Raw genomic sequence first — 17005 nt, 5'->3', positions numbered from 1 at the left:
ACGGTCGCGTGTGGAGGAATGATAGAGGTAAGAAAGAGGGGAGAGAGAGGGAGAGAAAGAAGGACGGAGAGAAAGGGGAAATGTTGCGTGCGATACTAACTGTTCCCCCTTCTCCTTCTCCTTCCTCCTCCAACTCCTCCTCCTCCTCCTTCTTCGTTTGCGTCTCCCAGTGTTACCAAGTCTGCGTTTGATCTTCGCCCTGTCCCTTCCTCCTCTTCCTCCTCCTCCTCCTTCTCCTCCTCCTCCTCCTCCTCTTTCTCCTCCTCCTCCTTGATTATCGGCCGGCCATGCGTCGCTGCTCACCTCTCATATAGGTTGTCGCTCTCCTGTTGTCCTCGACTTATGAACATTAATACACGTGGTAAACTTTCACCTTCCCGTGCCTTCTCTTACGCCTCCTCTTTCCTCCTCCTCCTCCTCCTCCTCCTCTTCTTTTTCATACTCTTCTTCTTCTTCTTCTTCTTCTTCTTCTTGGTCTCTGTGCAGGTAAAGAGGAGGCGCCTTTATCAGAAGTTTTCTACCTCATTGTTTCACCTTTTTGTTTTAGCTTTTGTTGTTCGTTATCAAGTTACCAGGTGAGTTTTGTGTCCTTTGAAAGTGCAGAGCTTTTTTTTTTCTTTTTTTCTAGTTTTTTTTCTTAATCTTCGTCTTTGTCTTCGCCTTTGTGAGTTTCTTCTTCAGCTTCGTTTTTCTTCTTCTTTTTCTTCTTCTTCTTCTTCTTCTTCTTCTTCTTCTTCTTCTTCTTCTTCTTCTTCTTGTGACCTTTCTCTTCGTTTTTTTTAAGTCGCCATATTTGCATTAATTAATTTTGCTTCGGAGAGAGAGAGTAGCGTTCACTTCGACACAGAGCGAATATTGTTTGACCCGCTCGCTGGTTTGAGATATTCGGATCATCCTTCCAAGAGACATTTAAGTCAAAGGGAATATGCAACCGTGATTGATTGGCAGCCTGGAGGGAAAACACACACACACACACACACACACACACACACACACACACACACACACACACACACACACACACACACACATGCATTCATTATCCTTTATGGTTCTCAATCTTTACTTTCTCGTCTTGTTGATTCTCTCTCTCTCTCTCTCTCTCTCTCTCTCTCTCTCTCTCTCTCTCTCTCTCTCTCTCTCTCTCTCTCTCTCTCTCTCTCTCTCTCTCTCTCTCTCTTCGTGCTCTATCTCGCTCTATTCCCACTTTCGCTTCCTATCTTCGTAAGTATTTCACGGTTTAAATATTTTCTCTTATTTCCTCTTTCTCCCGTGATATATATGCATTAAATTCCCCATTCTCTTGCGTCATCATTCTCTCTCTCTCTCTCTCTCTCTCTCTCTCTCTCTCTCTCTCTCTCTCTCTCTCTCTCTCTGATTGCTTTCTTCTGGTTCTTTTGCAAGTTACCATTGTCTGTACTCTCTCTCGCTCTCCCTCTCTTTCTCTCTCTCCCTTCCTCCTCCTCCTCTTCTTCTTCCTTCTCCTTTCTACGTTTTCCCTCCTTTATCTCTGTTAGTTTGCCTTCCATTCTTTCTTATCTTTATTGTATCTGTGTCTCGCGTTTTTCAATTTTATCCTTGTCTTATATTTCTCCTTTGTTCCGTTTCCTTCCTTTATCATTTCTCCTTTCTTTCCTTCACCTGTGACTTACGGCAAGCTTTGTCACGTCACCTTTTATCCTCTTCCTGTCCTACGCTTTTCTTTCTTTTTCTTTTCTTTTTTTTTATTTTATTTTATTTCTACTTCTATTTTTTCTTCAGTTTAGTTTTTTTCGATTTCTTTTCTCGCTCACATTTATTCCTATTCACTTTGCGTTGTTCCCCCACTCTGTATTCTTTTCTTCCTCCTCGTCCTCCTAGTCCTCCTTCTCCATCTCCTCCTCCTCCTCCTCCCCCGTTGCAAATTGTTGTTTCCGGAATTTTGCAACAGTACCTCCTTCCTCTTTCCTCTCTACCCCCCCTCCCTCCTCCTCCTCCTCCTCCTCCTCCTCCTCCTTCTCCTCCTGCTCTCTCTCTCTATTCATTCCTCTCCCTTCCTTCCTCTCAGTCTGTCTATCTCCGTTCCCCATTCTGTATAATTTCCGATTGTGTAGGTTTTTGATTTTCTCTATTCCATCTGTTACTTCTATTTTACGTTTTCCTCTGACGAAACCCAATCATCATGTCAGTCACTTTATTCCTTCCTTCGTTTTTCCACTTATCTGCCTTTCTCTTTTTATCGATCATCATTTATCTCGTTTATCGTCTTGGAGGTATCAATTTTCACCTACCTTCTTTTCTTTTTCCTTCCTTCGTTTCTCCACTTATCTACCTTTCTCTTTTTATCTATCACCATTTATCTCGTTAATCGTCTTGGAAGTATCAGTTTTCACCTATCTTCTTTTCTTTTTCCTTTCCTTTTTTTTCAGTTATCTACCTTTCTTTTTTTATTTATCTCACTATTTATCTCGTTTATCGTCTTGGGAGCATCAATATCCACCTATCCTCCTTTCCCTTCCCTTCCTTTCCTTCCTTTCGTCCTCTTCCATCTCCTCCTCATCTCCTTCCCTGTATCTCTTCCCTCTCTCTCCCTCCCTCCCTCTCTCTCTTAACACATCACTGAACACTTTGGCAGTAATAAAACTCTTGACGTACTGTAATTTGTTATGCTGCGGCCAGGTGACAGGTGGCTAACAGGAGGGGGAAGGAGGGAGAGAGGGAGAGAGGGAGAGAGAAAGATGCTGGGAGGGAAAAAGGAAGAGAGAAGTAAGTGTTGCAATAAGCCTCTGTTCGACTAAGCGTAGTTATCTCCCTTCCTCCCTCCCTTCCTCCTTCCCTCCATCTTCTCCCCCTCCTTCCCTCCCTTATTACATCTTCTCTCCCTTCTAATTGTTTTCTTCCTCTCTGTGTCGTTCTTCTTTGGCTTCTTCTTCAATTTGCCTCCATATTTTGTCTTCGTTTTCATCTTTTTTTTTTTTGTATGGCTAGTTGAAAGTGTGTGTGTGTGTGTGTGTGTGTGTGTGTGTGTGTGTGTGTGTTTGCATTGCTTGTTTCCACCTCCTGCTTTCGCCAAATCATTGCATTCCCACAGTTATCATCATCATCATCATTATCAAAACCATCATTACTTCTTCTTCTTCTTTTCTTCTTCTTCTTCTTTTTCTTCTCCTTCTCCTTCTTCTTCTTCTTCCTCTTTTTCTCCTTGTTCTTGTTCTTGTTCTTGTTCTTCTCCTTCTACTTTTTCTTCTTCTTCTTCTTCTTCTACTTCCTCTTCTTGTTCTTGTTCTTCTTCGTCTTCTTCTTCATTTCCTCGTTTTCTTCCTTTAATTTCTGGCCTGCATCTTAATTGTGGTATAGGTCTTCAATATTTTTATCTCCTCCTCCTCCCCTCCTCCTCCTTTTTCTTCTCTTCTTCTTCCTCCTCTTCTTCCTCACAACAATGTCTCCAGGCCTCTGATGTCACGTTTCCCAGTTTTAATTATCGATGTTTTTTTTTTCCTTTCACACAAGTCATTTCCTGTTTTCTCTCTCTCTCTCTCTCTCTCTCTCTCTCTCTCTCTCTCTCTCTCTCTCTCTCTCTCTCTCTCTCTCTCTCTCTCTCTCTCTCTCTCTCTCTCTCTCTCTCTCTTAATGGTGTCTGATCGCTTTGGTAGTCGATTTTATTGCTATCTGATCGGCTGTTCCTTGCGATGGCTTTGTTTGCACCTCCGCCGAGATAGTAGTGGATCCCCTTACTCTCTCTCTCTCTCTCTCTCTCTCTCTCTCTCTCTCTCTCTCTCTCTCTCTCTCTCTCTCATCGCGGTAACTGTTTTAAGCGTGTGTGTGTGTGTGTGTGCATGCGATGCCTTACTGTTGACGTCAAGAAAAAAAAAATAACTAAGACACACGAACACGAAAACTAATTGTGAGAAGGAGGGCGGACTGACGAAGGAGGGAGGGAGGAATGAGGGTAGAGGGAAGGGGAGAGAGAGGGGAGGAAGGGGACGGTGTAACAGCTGAGAGAGGGCAGGGGAGGGATGGGGAAGGGGGTATGCACAAGGGGGAGGAGAGAGAAGTGGAGTAGTGGCATATGTGGTTTGGGGGAAAGGGGAAGGGAAAGGAAGGGGAGGGGGAAAGTGTAGACGAGAAGGGAGAGGGAAGGAAGAGTGGGTTGAGGAGGAGAGGGAAAGTTTGTATAAGAAGAGGAATTAGTGAAAGGATAAGAAAATGTGAATACAGAAGTGAGAGGAGAAATAGATGATAGTAAAGAGAGAATAAGTAGATGAAAAGCCCAAAGGTAGAAGAGAACAGGGGTAACCACAGAAAAAAGAAAGAGGAATAAAGAAACGAAGAATAGAAATAACGTAGTGGAATTGGAAGAGAATGTATGAAAGAGAAAAAAAAGAGGATGTCAAGAGTTAAGAAGTGAAGTAAAGAACGAATAAAAAAAGCAAGAAAGAAGAATGACAGGTGGTAAAAGGAAGAAGGGAGCGACGAAGAAAGAAATGAAGAAAATATGAAAAGAAGTCAAGAAGAGCGAGAAGCAAGTGACAAAGGAAAACTAATAAGGAACAAGAAAACGAAGTAAAAAAACGAAGGAAAGAGTTAGGAGAAAGAGGGAAGCTAATGAAGAATGAAGAGACACGAAGAAATGACTAAGGAGAAAGGTATAATGAATGGAGGTAAAGAAGACGGAGGGGAGAAGAGGAGGTGGAGAGGGGAGCAAAAGAGTCAGAGTGGGCGGTACCTTAGGCAAACCACCCAACCCACTCCCCACTCACCCCACTCACCCACCATCTGCCTCCCTCCTTCTCCCCACTCCCTCGCACCCCCCAACCCACACAGTCAGCATACAATCACTTTCATCCACGCGGACCGACATCCTCCACCGATCCACACGCCTGGCCAGTCCACCGCCGCCGCCACCAAGCACCTGTCGGCGTCCCCTCCTCCTACGCCGCCCTCAGGTATCCCCAGGGCCTTCCGCGGGGCTCCTACACGCCTCCTGAAGCCGTGTTGGAGGCGTAGGACATGTGTTGGACAAGCCGCGCGTGTGTGTGTGGGTGGGTGTGTTTTCGCAGTGTGTTGGTGTGTGGGAAATGTGGTGTGTTTGTGTGTGTTTGTGTTGATGGATCGTGTTTGTGTTGATGTGGAGTGATGTGGAAAGTTTTCTTGATAAATGGTACTCGTGACGTTGTATACATTATGGATGATACGGAAGGCGTTTGAAAAGAGTTATTGACGTTATTTTTCGGTGTTTGAAGTGGTCTTAGAACGTCTTGAGTGACTGTTTGGGCCCAGAAAATCGTGTTATTTTAGTGATTATTTGAAAAGCTGAAAGATCTGAGCGACGTGATAGTTTTGAAATATGTAATAAGAAATGACGACAAGCCGCTGAAATAACTTATAGCGTTTGGCAAGTTTTCGGTATTGTTTTTTGGTGAATTGAAGTGACCTTAAAAGCTCTTATATGTGAGGATTTGAGCACAGAAAATGTTATTGCGATGGGTAGTGGAAAAGAGAGAAAATTGATAGTGGAAAAGTTAGAGGAAATAGAAAATAGAAAAAAAATAGAGGAAAAGTTAAAGGAAATAGAAAATAGAGAAAAAGTTTGGGGATAGTGGACAAGCTAGAAGAAATAGTGGAAAAGTTAGAAGAAATAGAAAATAGAAGAAAAAAGGAAAAGTTAATAGAATAGAGAAAAAATGTGAAAAAGTGTATGATCATTTAACACCTGTGATGATTAAAGAGCGTGATGTGAAGGTGTTCGGAAGCCACTTTCGTTACCTGTGATTTATCGCAACACAGGAACGCGTCGCCGTGTGCCGGGTGAAACGATTGGAAGCTACACGTGTAAGAAGAAAACCATTAGAAACCACAGTAATAAAGTATTTGAAACCACAATTACAGGGCTGTATAGTGTCTGAAAGCTTCCGTGTACCAGTGTGTTGTTTTTCTTTAATGTGTTGGTAAACGAGTATTATTTTTTATTTTTTATTTTTTTATTACAACAAAGGAGACAGCTCAAGGGCACAAAAAAAGGAAACAATAATAAAAAAAGCCCGCTACTCGCTGCTCCCAAAAAGAATCCAAAGAGGTGGCCGAAAGAGTGGTTAGGTTCCATATATCAGTGTTTCTACGTGTTTGTGCATTTTCTTCCTTGATATAGTGTTAAAAGGGTGATACTTTCTTATACGTGTTTCTACTTGTTTTCATGTATTTTTTTCTTCTTCTTTTGGCAAGTGTTGTTAAGATGGTGATGATTTTATTTGTATCAGTATTGCTAGTTGTGTTCGTGGATTATCTTGTTGCGAGTGTTGCCACAGAGGTGATTGTTTAATAAGGTACTGATTATATACGTTTACTTGAGAAGAAGAAAAAGAAATTAAGTGATGCGATACCACGGGGAAAACGATAAACAAAAGGAATCAAATCCCTTCATATTGGTATCGATTAAGGAGGGAAAGTGCAATAATAATAATAGTAATAATAATAATAATAATAATAATAATAATAATAATAATAATAATAATAATGCGAGTGTTACTAAATTAAAAGTTCATATCACCTAAATCAAAAGGTACTGAATATAAGTTTCCCTGAGAGGAAAATTCACTTGCACCAAAAAGAAAAAAACGAGTTAAAATATACGTGATCCGAAACCATAAATAGAACCATAAATAAGAGGAGAATCAAATCCCTTCATATTGGTATCGGAAAACGGAGGGGACCAGGGGGGGGGGGGTACCATAATAGCGTTCAATGGCGCCACCTCGCTCGTCCTTTGTGGCGGCGGCGACGAAGAACTTTCATTGTTGTCACTCTCCGCCGTTTGCTTTGCTTCCTTTTTTTTCATCTCGGGAGACGCGGAAACTTGTGCGGCACCATCGATCGCGTGAGGAACTGTATTGGAAAGTACTTCGTTTTGTGTCTGTGTCGGGAGGAGGAGGAGGAGGAGGAGGAGGAGGGGGAAGAGGAGGGAGTGGGATAGAGAGGGAAGGGGGTGAGGGATAGGGAAGGAGGAATACGGTAGACTGCTTTCCTCTTCTCTCCTGTCTCCATTCCTTTTCTCTCCATCCCTGCTTGCGGCCTCTGTACCCCACTCCTCCTCCTCCTCCTCTTTCTCTCTCCCCGTAGCCGCTAAGGAGGAGGAGGAGGAGGTGCTAAAAAAGAAAGAGGAACGTTTGAGAATGACTTTTATTATTCTCTATTTGTTTCTGCTTTTTGAGTTCTCGTCTTCTTCAGTATTATCTTTCTCCTGCCTTTCGCCCTCTCCCCCTTCTTCGTCTCCTCCTTAGTCATCTCTTTATTGTTCCTATACATATTTTCTTCTTTTCCTCCAAACTTTGCCACTTTTTTTCTTTTTCCTCTCTTATCTCCTTTCCATTCCCCTCTTCTCTTCTCTCCACTTTTTTCCTCCTCTCCTCTTCTCCCTTCTCACTTATCTCCTCTCCTCTCCATTCACCTCTCCTCCACTTCATCACTTTTCTCTCCTTTTTTCTCCTTCCCTCTCCTCACTTCTTTCATCTCCTCTCCTCTCCTCTTTCCTCTCCTCTCCTTTCTACTCCTTTCACTATCCTCTCTCCTCCACCCTGACCACCAACACTTCTTTTCCTACTCCTTCTCGTGCTCCTCCTTCTCATCTTCCTTCCTGATTCGGGTGGAAAGAAGACTTGATAAAGAGGCGAAGGAAATTTCTCGTCTTTAAAAGTGTGTTGTGGCGGGAAGGTGTCTTGCCCAAAGGCCGCGCCAGGGAAACGAGGAAGAAGGCTTGGAAAGAAAAGATGGAGGAAGGGAAAAAAAGATAGAGAAAAGGGAAAAAAAATGGAGGAAGAAAAACAAGGAGGAAGGGAAAACAAGAAAAGACGAAGGAAAGGGAAAAATAAAAAGAAGGAGAAAGGGGAAAAAGAGAAAAGATGGAAGGAGAAGAAAAGATGGAGGAAGGGAAAAATAAAAAGATGAAAGGAAGGAAAAAAAAGAAAAGACGCAGGAAATGGAAAAAAATGATTAAGGGAAGGGAAAAAAAGAAAATATCGATGAAGGGAAAAAAGAAAACATGGAATAAGTGAAAAATAAAGAAAAGATGGAGGAAGGGAAAAAAGGAAAAGATAGAGGAAGGGAAAAAAGGAAAAGATAGAGGAAGGGAAAAAATTAAAGGATGGAGGAAAGGAAAAATAGCAACAATAAAGGAACATAAAAGAAAAGATGGAGGAAGGGAAAAATTGGAATGGAAAATATGGAGGAAAAAAAGATGGAGAAAGGGAAAAATCTGACGCAGAGGTGTTGTGTGACGCAGGAAAATTTTCGGTTAAGACTTGAATGGGAAGGATATTGTGGAAGGGAAACGCGGAGGAGAGAAAAAAAAATCATAAATAATAGACAGAATTCCGATTTAGAGAGAGAGAGACAGGGTGGTATACATGTGCGTTCATGTGTGTGCGTATTGGTCTGTGTGTGTGTGTGTGTGTGTGTGTGTGTGTGTGTGTGTGTGTGCGAGGGACTACACAAGAGATCACGCACACAGGATATTGGGAGTCTGGGAGGAGGAGGAAGAGGAAGAGGAGGAGGAAGAGGAGGGAGGAGGAGGACTGGAGGTGACGATAGTGTGTTTTTTCTATTGTCGTTTCGGTCTCTGCAAAGGAAGGGAGGAGGAAGGAAAGAGGAGGAGGAGGAGGAGGAGGAGGAGGAGGAGGAGGAAGAGGAGGAGGAGAGGCGCCGGTGGAAAGGAGATGAAGCGAAAGGAGAAAAACAAAGGATGGAAGGAAAGGGTTGACAGCAAACATGAGGCACAAAATAAAAATAAAAGAAGAAAAAACCTCAAAGGAAAGTAAGAAAAAAGTCCTTCAGAAGCGTGAATTCGAGAAAAGGGAAAAAAAAACAGGAAAAAAAAGAAAGTGGAGACGATGGAAAGAGGAAAAAAGAGAGAAAAGGAAACCAAGAGGAAGGAAAATAACACATCCTCTTACCCAACTGCCATTCTCACCTCCCATCTTCCTCCTCCTCCTCCTCCTCCTCCTCTAACTTCCCCTCAGTACTGCGGTTACACAGGTGTCTAGGGAGCAGCCAGGTGAGAACAGGTGAGGTAGGGTGACACAGGTAGAGAGGTAGAGTTTCCTGATGGCCCGTCGAGAGAGAGAGAGAGAGAGAGAGAGAAAGTAGCGTTAGTAGAAGAGTTTTTTTGGGGGGGCAGGGCAAGGAAAGAGGAGGCTGTATTAAGAAGTTGGCCTTTGGAAGTTCATGGAAGTTTTTGTAGAAGCGAGGAAGGTGGGTGGAGGGAGTTAGGGAAGATGAGGGAGAGGTGTAGATGGATGTGGAAGGAAGGAGAGGGGTTGTAGTAGAGGGTGAAGAGAGGGAAGATGAGAGAATAGTGTAGATGGAGGTGAAAGAAGAAGGCGTTTTAGTAGAGTGTGAAGAGGGGGAAAATGAGGACAGGTGTGAAAGTGAAAGAATAGGGGTTGTAGTAGAGGCAGAAGAAGAAGGGTTATTACAAAGTTGATAGTGTTTAAGAGAAAAAAATACTGGAAAATGTGAAGATGGGTTTGACGAGGGTTTAAGTCTAGTTATCCTTTAATTTGTTTCCTAAATGTATACAACCTCGTCCTCTCTCTTTCTTTGTATTCCTCTATATGTACACTAAATCTTTTCTTTGAGCTTTCTATTAATTTTATATTTTTACTAGACCTCTGTACTAGTTTTTATTTTCCAGTTATTTTACGTGTCGAGTATTTTTTCTTCTTTCCATTTAATTTTTCTTTGTCCTCTGTTGCATTTTATCGTTCGGCTACTTTTTTTATTCTTTTCCCTCCTTTTTTTTTTCTATTCTGGACTTACGCTTCTCAGTCCTTTCTCTCCTTTGTTATTTCCTCGTGTGTGTGTTTATTTGCATAATTCTATTTATTTTCTTCATATTTATTTACTTTTCTGTTCCACGAGGGTCTCTTCCTTACGCTCCTTTACTCTTATTATCATTACCAAACATTTATCTACTTTGTTATTGTTTTTCTTATATATATCCCACGTCTATTTATTTCTAACCCTTTTACTAGCCATTTTTCGTTATGTCTGTTCTTTTTTTATTTATCACTGACATCTCTAGTTTTCCTTATCCTTTTCTTTCTTATAATTCCTTTCGTCAATTGCTTTTATTCATTTTAGACGTCGACAGTTATCCATATCCTTATTGCTCTTATTTATCTCAGACATCTGTTTTTTCTTATTCTTTTCTTTATTATATTTATTGACGTCTATAGGAGGGGAATGGATATTGTATGGGCAGCGGCCTTGTGGTGTGGGTGGACTGAAGGGGAAATGGGTGTAGGGGTGATTAATGGAGGGGAGGTGAGGGGGGGATGGCTGTCTTTACGGTGATTAATTACAGGAGAGGCATTGGTGAGGAGGAGGAGGAGGAGGAGGAGGAGAATGAGAAAGAAAAACAAAAGGAAGGGAAAGGAAAGGAAAGGGAGAAGGAGCAAGAGGAGGAGGAGGAGGAGGAGGAGGAGAACTAAATAATGTGTTGCTTATATAATTTCCAATAACAAAAGATCAAACACACACACACACACACACACACACACACACACACACACACACACACACACACACACACACACACACACACACACACACACACACACCTACCTGTCTCCCCACCTCTCCTCCTCCTCCTCCTCCTCCTCCTCCTCCTCCTCCTCCTCCTCTCCTCCTCCTCCTCTTCCTCCTCCTCCTCCTCCTCCTCCTCCTCCTCCTCCTCCTCCTCTTCCTCCTCCTCCTCCTCCTCCTCCTCCTCCTCTACACACCTGCGTAGATCACATGTTGACTTCATCATATGCAAGAAAATTATGTATAAACTTTTTTCTTCCTTTTTTTTCCTTCTCCAGCCCCGGCAGGACGCTGAGGAGGTTCATTACGTATTCAATATACATAAGATTGCCCCCCTCCTTGTACCCTATATTAGCCCGCCTTGTAATATCAGGCTGTTCTCCTTCCTCTTCTCTCTCTCCCTTTATTATGTTTTCTCCTTTGTGTTCTCCATACTGGCACCACCTCCTCCTCCTCCTCTTTCATTTTGGTCACGCTTTATCATACCTTTAACATTCTACTTCTCTTCCGTCTTCTTTTTTCTCTTCCTTTTCTCTTCCTATTATCTTTTCTTTTTATTCTCCTTTCCTGGCACCACCGTCCTTCATTCCTTTTCTCATCTGCTACTCTTTTACTCTACTTCTTTCTTTCATTTTATCATATCATGCTTTCCTCCTCCTCTCTCATTTTCACTTCTCTATTTATTCTTACTTCATATTCTTCTTCCTACATTAGTCTGCACCCTCCCTTTTCCTCCCTCTTACTCACTCGCAAGTAATTCTTTTTCCACGGTTCTCAGTTTCAATATTTTCTGCATGTTTTTCCCTGCAATCTTTCCTCCGCCTCAGTGTGTATCCCAGGTGTAGTAACAGAGTGTGCCCGCCAGCCAGGTGAGCGCCAAGTAATATCAAGTCAGCAGGTGCTCCAGGGGATGAGAGAGAGGTAATCTTTTTGTGAGTAGTGGGTAGTGTTTCTTATAGTGTTTCTTGTAGGTAGTTTTTCTTGTAGGTAGTATTTCTTGTAGGTAGAGATTTCTGTAGTGTTTCTAATAATGTTTCTTGTTGGTAGTGTTTCTTGTAGGTAGTGATTTCTGTAGTGTTTCTTGTTTCTTTCTTAGGTTGGAACTTATTTCACTTATTTTATTCTGATCTTCATTTTCCTATTTTTATTTATCTTTTTCTATCACGTAATTTTTGTTTAACTTTTGCTACGTCGTTTGCTACTTCACCTTTTCATTTTTTTTCATTTTTTGGGATCAATTTCATTCAAAGTTTTTGTGTTTCTTCCGTGTTTCCTCTCGCCCTCTTCTTCCTCCTTCCCTTTATCCCTTTCCATCCACCTATTCATTTCCTCTTCCTCCTCTTCTTCTTCCTCTTCTTCCTATTCCTCCACTCAGCTCCCATGTCCGTTCCACTTCTTCTCTTATCCCTCACCCTCTCCCCGTTCTAGCTCTTCATACTTTTTTTTCGTCCTTGGTCTCCCCCTTCTCCCCTTTCGTCCTCCTCCTCCTCCTCCTCCTCCTCCTCGTCCTACTCACCTTCTTTCCTCCTCGGTACCATGGCAACCCTCGCGATCCTCCTCCTCCTCTTCCTACCTCCTCCTCCTCTACCCTCCTCCTCCTCTTCTACCCTCCTCCTCTCCCTCACTCCCCTCAAAGCCCGTGTTTTCCCCTTTGATCTGCTTCCCTTAGATTCTCTTTCGTTTTCTCTTTTCTTCACCTTTTTTGGCTTTTGGTTCCTGTTTCTGCCTTTTTTCCCCCCGACTGTTCTGATTGTTCCTTCCTTCCCCTTGCAACGCTTCATACCACCGATACTCTCTCTCTCTCTCTCTCTCTCTCTCTCTCTCTCTCTCTCTCTCTCTCTCTCTCTCTCTCTCTCTCTCTCTCTCTCTCTCTCTCTCTCTCTCTCTCTCTCTCTCTCTCTCTCTCTCTCTCTCTCTCTCTCTCTCTCTCTCTCTCTCTCTCTCTCTCTCGGTCTCGGTCTCGCATCATCTCGTCTTTGCAATAAGGTTCCCGTTTTTTGTGTTCCCGTCCTTCGATCGCCTCTCTGAAGGGGACACTTTGATAGACTGAAATAGGGCGAGGGGATCAGCTGGGACTCGGGGTGTGGGTGAGTGGGTGTGGATGATGAGAGTTCTGTGAGGGGCAGGGCTGGTCGCGGGGAAGGCTGATGGATGGGGAGTGGATGAAGAGGCTCTTTGTGTTGTGCTGTATTGAGGTATCGGCGTCTGTGTGTGTGTGTGTGTGTGGGGGGGGGGGGGGGGTTGGACGGTAGATTGGTTGGGCTGTCAGTATTTCTATGAAGTATTATTCGCTCTCGTGTTCTCTCCCCCTGTCTGTATTTCTGTCTTTCTCTCTTATTTTCTTGTCTTCTATGTTATTCTTTTGTCTTGTTTATTCTCTGCTTCTACATGTTTTATTTTTTATCTGCCTCTCGCTTTCCTCATCTTTTTTTTATATTTACCATTTCTTTGATCATTTTTCTTTCCTTTCTACTCTCCTTTCTCATATATTCTCCTAACTTTCCTCCCCCTTTATTTCCTTTTCTTCTTTCGTCTCTTTCCCTTCTTCCTTTTTGTCCCATTACATCACTTCCATCCATTCCTCTTTTCCATTTCTCTCCTCCTTTCCTTTCCATTTCTCTCCCCTCCTTCATACCTGTGTTTTTCTCTTTTTTTTTCCGTAGCTTCCACTCAGACTTCTTCATTCTACCTTTCCCTCCTCCACCGGTTATTTCCTCCCTCCATCTTTCCTTCCCCCCGTCGCTTCCTTCTTTCCTTCTCCCTTCTGTTATTTTTTCCCTCTATCTCTCTCCGTCCCCTCTATCACTTCCTTCTTCAATCTTCTTTCTCCAGTTATTTCCACCCTCCCCGCCTCTTTCTACCTTCCTCCCTCTCTCACTCGCTCCCTTCTTGCTTATCTCTCCCTCCCTCCCTCTCGCCCCCTCTCTCCCTCGCCCCTTTCTTGCATTTCTCTCCCTCCCTCCCCCTCGCTTCCTTCCTCCCTCCCTCCGTCCCTCTCCCTCGTTGTGCGTGTGTGCGTGGTCGAAAGTGGGTTGTGTGACGCTACAAATGGGCGCCGAAACAGTTGAATCACAATTGGTGTAGGAAGCGTGACGTGACTTTCCTTCTGTTTGGTCAAGCTTGCGGCACCCTCACCCCTCCTCCTGCTGCTTCTTCCTTCTTCCTTCCTCCTCCTGCTTTCCTCCTCCTCCTCCTCCTCCTCCTCCTGCTTCTTATCTTTCTTTCTTGCCGCCACTTCTCACTCTCTCTTTATTTTTGGGCTACATGATTCGTTTTTCTTCGTTGCTTACCTCCTTTCCTCCTCCTCCTCATCTTTCTTACGTTCTTTTCGCACTTTCTCCTTCTTCCTTCCCTTTGCTCGCTTCCTTCTTTCTTCTTCTCACTTCTCTTTTTTATCTTCACTTTTCACTCTCTCCTTTTTACGTAACTACATGATTCGTTTATTCTGTGTTTCCTTCCTCCATTCTTCCTCCACCTCACATTTCTTACTTTCTTTTCTGACTTTCTCCATATTTTTAAGGTACATTTTTCATTTTTTTCTATTCCTACCCCCTTTTCTCCTTCCTTCTCATATTTCTTAACTTTCATTTATCACTTTCTCCTCCTTTTTACCTACATGATTCGTTTATTCTCCACTACCTTTTCCTTTCCTTCTCCTCCTCACCTTTTCCTTACCTTCCTTTCTTTACTTCACTACCACCCTTCTTCCTTCCTTTCTCTTCTTTATGGTTATTTCTACATTTCTTCCTCCTTTTCTACGTATCACTTTCTTCCTACCTTTTCTCCTATTACTTCCATTTCCTTAATCTATCCCTCCTTTCTTACCAACCTTTTTCCTCTCTTCCCTTTCTTTCCTTTCCTCCCTCCCTTCCTTCTTTAGCCCTTGCCTTTGCACTCTCTCCTTTCCTCGCCTTCGTGGTGTTTATTTATCTTCTTCTTCTTCTTTCTCCTTCCTCGTTTCTTACACCTGCTCTCGTTTTCTTCCCTGATTATTGTTTATTGTTGTTGTTGTTGTTGTTGGAAGGGTGATAGTTCTTGTTGTTCTTTTTTTTTCCTTCTTTGTCATTATTTTCATTTTTTCTTCGTCTTTCTTCTTCCTTACCTCCTTTCTTTCTTCCTCAGGGGACGTTCTTGTATTTCCTAACACATATTTTTTCTGCTTCCTCTTCTTCTTCTTTATTTCTTTTTTTTTATAGTTGGTCATCATTTTTTTTATTCTCTTTCTCCTTCCTTCCTAATGCTATGCTATATCGTCTAAGAGATTTTATGCCTTGCGAAGTACTAAAAATCTTGTATTATGCACATATATACCCTCACCTTCTGTACTGCAATCCTATCTGGACCACTACTTATGTCACCTTTAACTAGTCTGAAACTACATAAAAAAAAGATAATTCACAAACAGTTCTTACCTTGAACACTTTGACCACCAAAAAAAAAAAAAACAAAAAACAAAAGAAGACACTAAACTTTCTATTACTTTCTATATGTACAATCAGATCATCAGTACACTCAGTACTCATCTCACTCATCCCACTATCCCACTAGACAGAAACAGTTCCACCTTCATCTTACTCTCTTCCTACTCTCACTCTACTCCTGGGACCCTGATCTGGACCTGGGATCCCAAAAATATAAAAAAAATCCAAAATCTCTCAACATATTTAAATATTTCAAGCTTCATCTCTGCTTGATACCTTGATTGTTATCATATTATTTCAATTTCTCATCAAGTCATATATAACATCATCCCACCCATGTTAATTCAATAATACATTTATTTTGTCCTTCCTTCTTATTATTATTATTATTATTATTATTATTATTATTATTATTATTATTATTATTATTATATTATTATTATTATTATTATTACTATTAATATTATTATTATTATTATTATTATTTTATTATTATTATTTTTATATTTTTTATATTATTATTATTATTATTATATATTATTATTATTATTATTATTATATTATATTATTTCATTTTACTTCATTTTTATATTTTTTATATATTCTTTTTATTTTTTTTTTTTTTATTTTTTTTTTTTTATTTTTCTTTTTTTTTTTTATTTTTTATTTTATTTAATTATGGTATTGTTTATTGATTTCTTATATATGTATTTTCTATGTTATATATATTATATTAATTATGTATGTGTATATTATTTTATTTTTTTTTTTTTTATTTTTTTTTGTTTTAATTTATTTTTTTTTTTTTTTTTATCACTTATTTGCTATTTTTTTTGCTGGCTTTATATTATATAATAATACAACAATAATACAATTATGTGTTAATAATGTATGAAGCCTAATATAACTGTACATGTATAATAATTTTTCTCCTCGTTTCTTCCGTGGTGAATGGTCTTCTATTTCCTAACACACATTTTACGCACTCCTTTTTTCTCCCCTTTCCTCGTCTTTCACTTTTCTCGCATTTCACTGGCGTTTCTTCACCCTTATTATCTCTTATCATAGTCCACTCCTCCTTTCATTATTCTTTTACTTTCTCCATGACCGCTCCTTCCTTCCTTCCTTCCCTCCTTCCTTCCTTCCTTCCTCCCTTCCTTCCTTCCTTCCTTCCGTCCTTCCTTCCTTCCTTCCTCCCCGCCACTCTCTCTCCACGCGTCGGTTGCCTAACACTTATTGTCTTATTTATTCTTATTTTGTTGTCCTCTTATTTTTCTTTGCTGGTCTCTCTTCGCAGCTTTTTGTTATTACGTTTCCTCCGTTTTTGCACTTCCTCTGTTTTTTTTCTGATTATTCTTTTATTCTCTCTTCTTCTCCTCCTCCCCCATTCTCGTCTTTGCTTCTTTCTTTACGCTACTTAATCGTTTTTTGTCTTTTTCATTCATTATTTTTCGAACTTTTATCTCAACATTTTTTCTTAATGCTTTTGTCTCTATTGCTTTCTACATTCAGTTATATATTTTTTTATTTGTTCGTCATTGTTTCCTCTGCCATTTTCATTAATATTATTTGTCTTGCATTTCGCATTCTTCTTTTCTTTTCTCTTTATTTTTCATACTCATATTGTATTCTTAATAAAATATACTGCTTTCTTTTAATCTATTTTACTGTCTTTCCATTTTGGTATATTGTTCTCAAACCTTTTCTGTTATTGCTGTGTCTGCATATCCCATTTTTCCTTTCTCTTTTCTCGCCTATCTTTACATCTCCCTCATTTTCTTTTAATATATTTTACTGTCTTTCCATTTCGCTATATTGCTCTAAAGTCGTTTCTCTCTTTTAATGTTTCAGTTGCTTATCCCGTTTTCCATTTTTCTCCTTACTGTCTTTACTTTCCCCTAATTCAATCACACTAATGTTTTTTTTTATTGCATTCATAATTATCTTTTTATTCTCTATACTTAGTTTATCTCTTTATCACTTTCACATTTAAGTTTCATTTGCTTTTTATCGCTTTCTTTTTAAAT

The sequence above is a fragment of the Eriocheir sinensis genome, chromosome 9, assembly GCF_024679095.1.
Source record: "Eriocheir sinensis breed Jianghai 21 chromosome 9, ASM2467909v1, whole genome shotgun sequence".
NCBI lineage: Eukaryota > Metazoa > Arthropoda > Malacostraca > Decapoda > Varunidae > Eriocheir > Eriocheir sinensis.
This window is presented reverse-complemented; position numbering follows the sequence as displayed.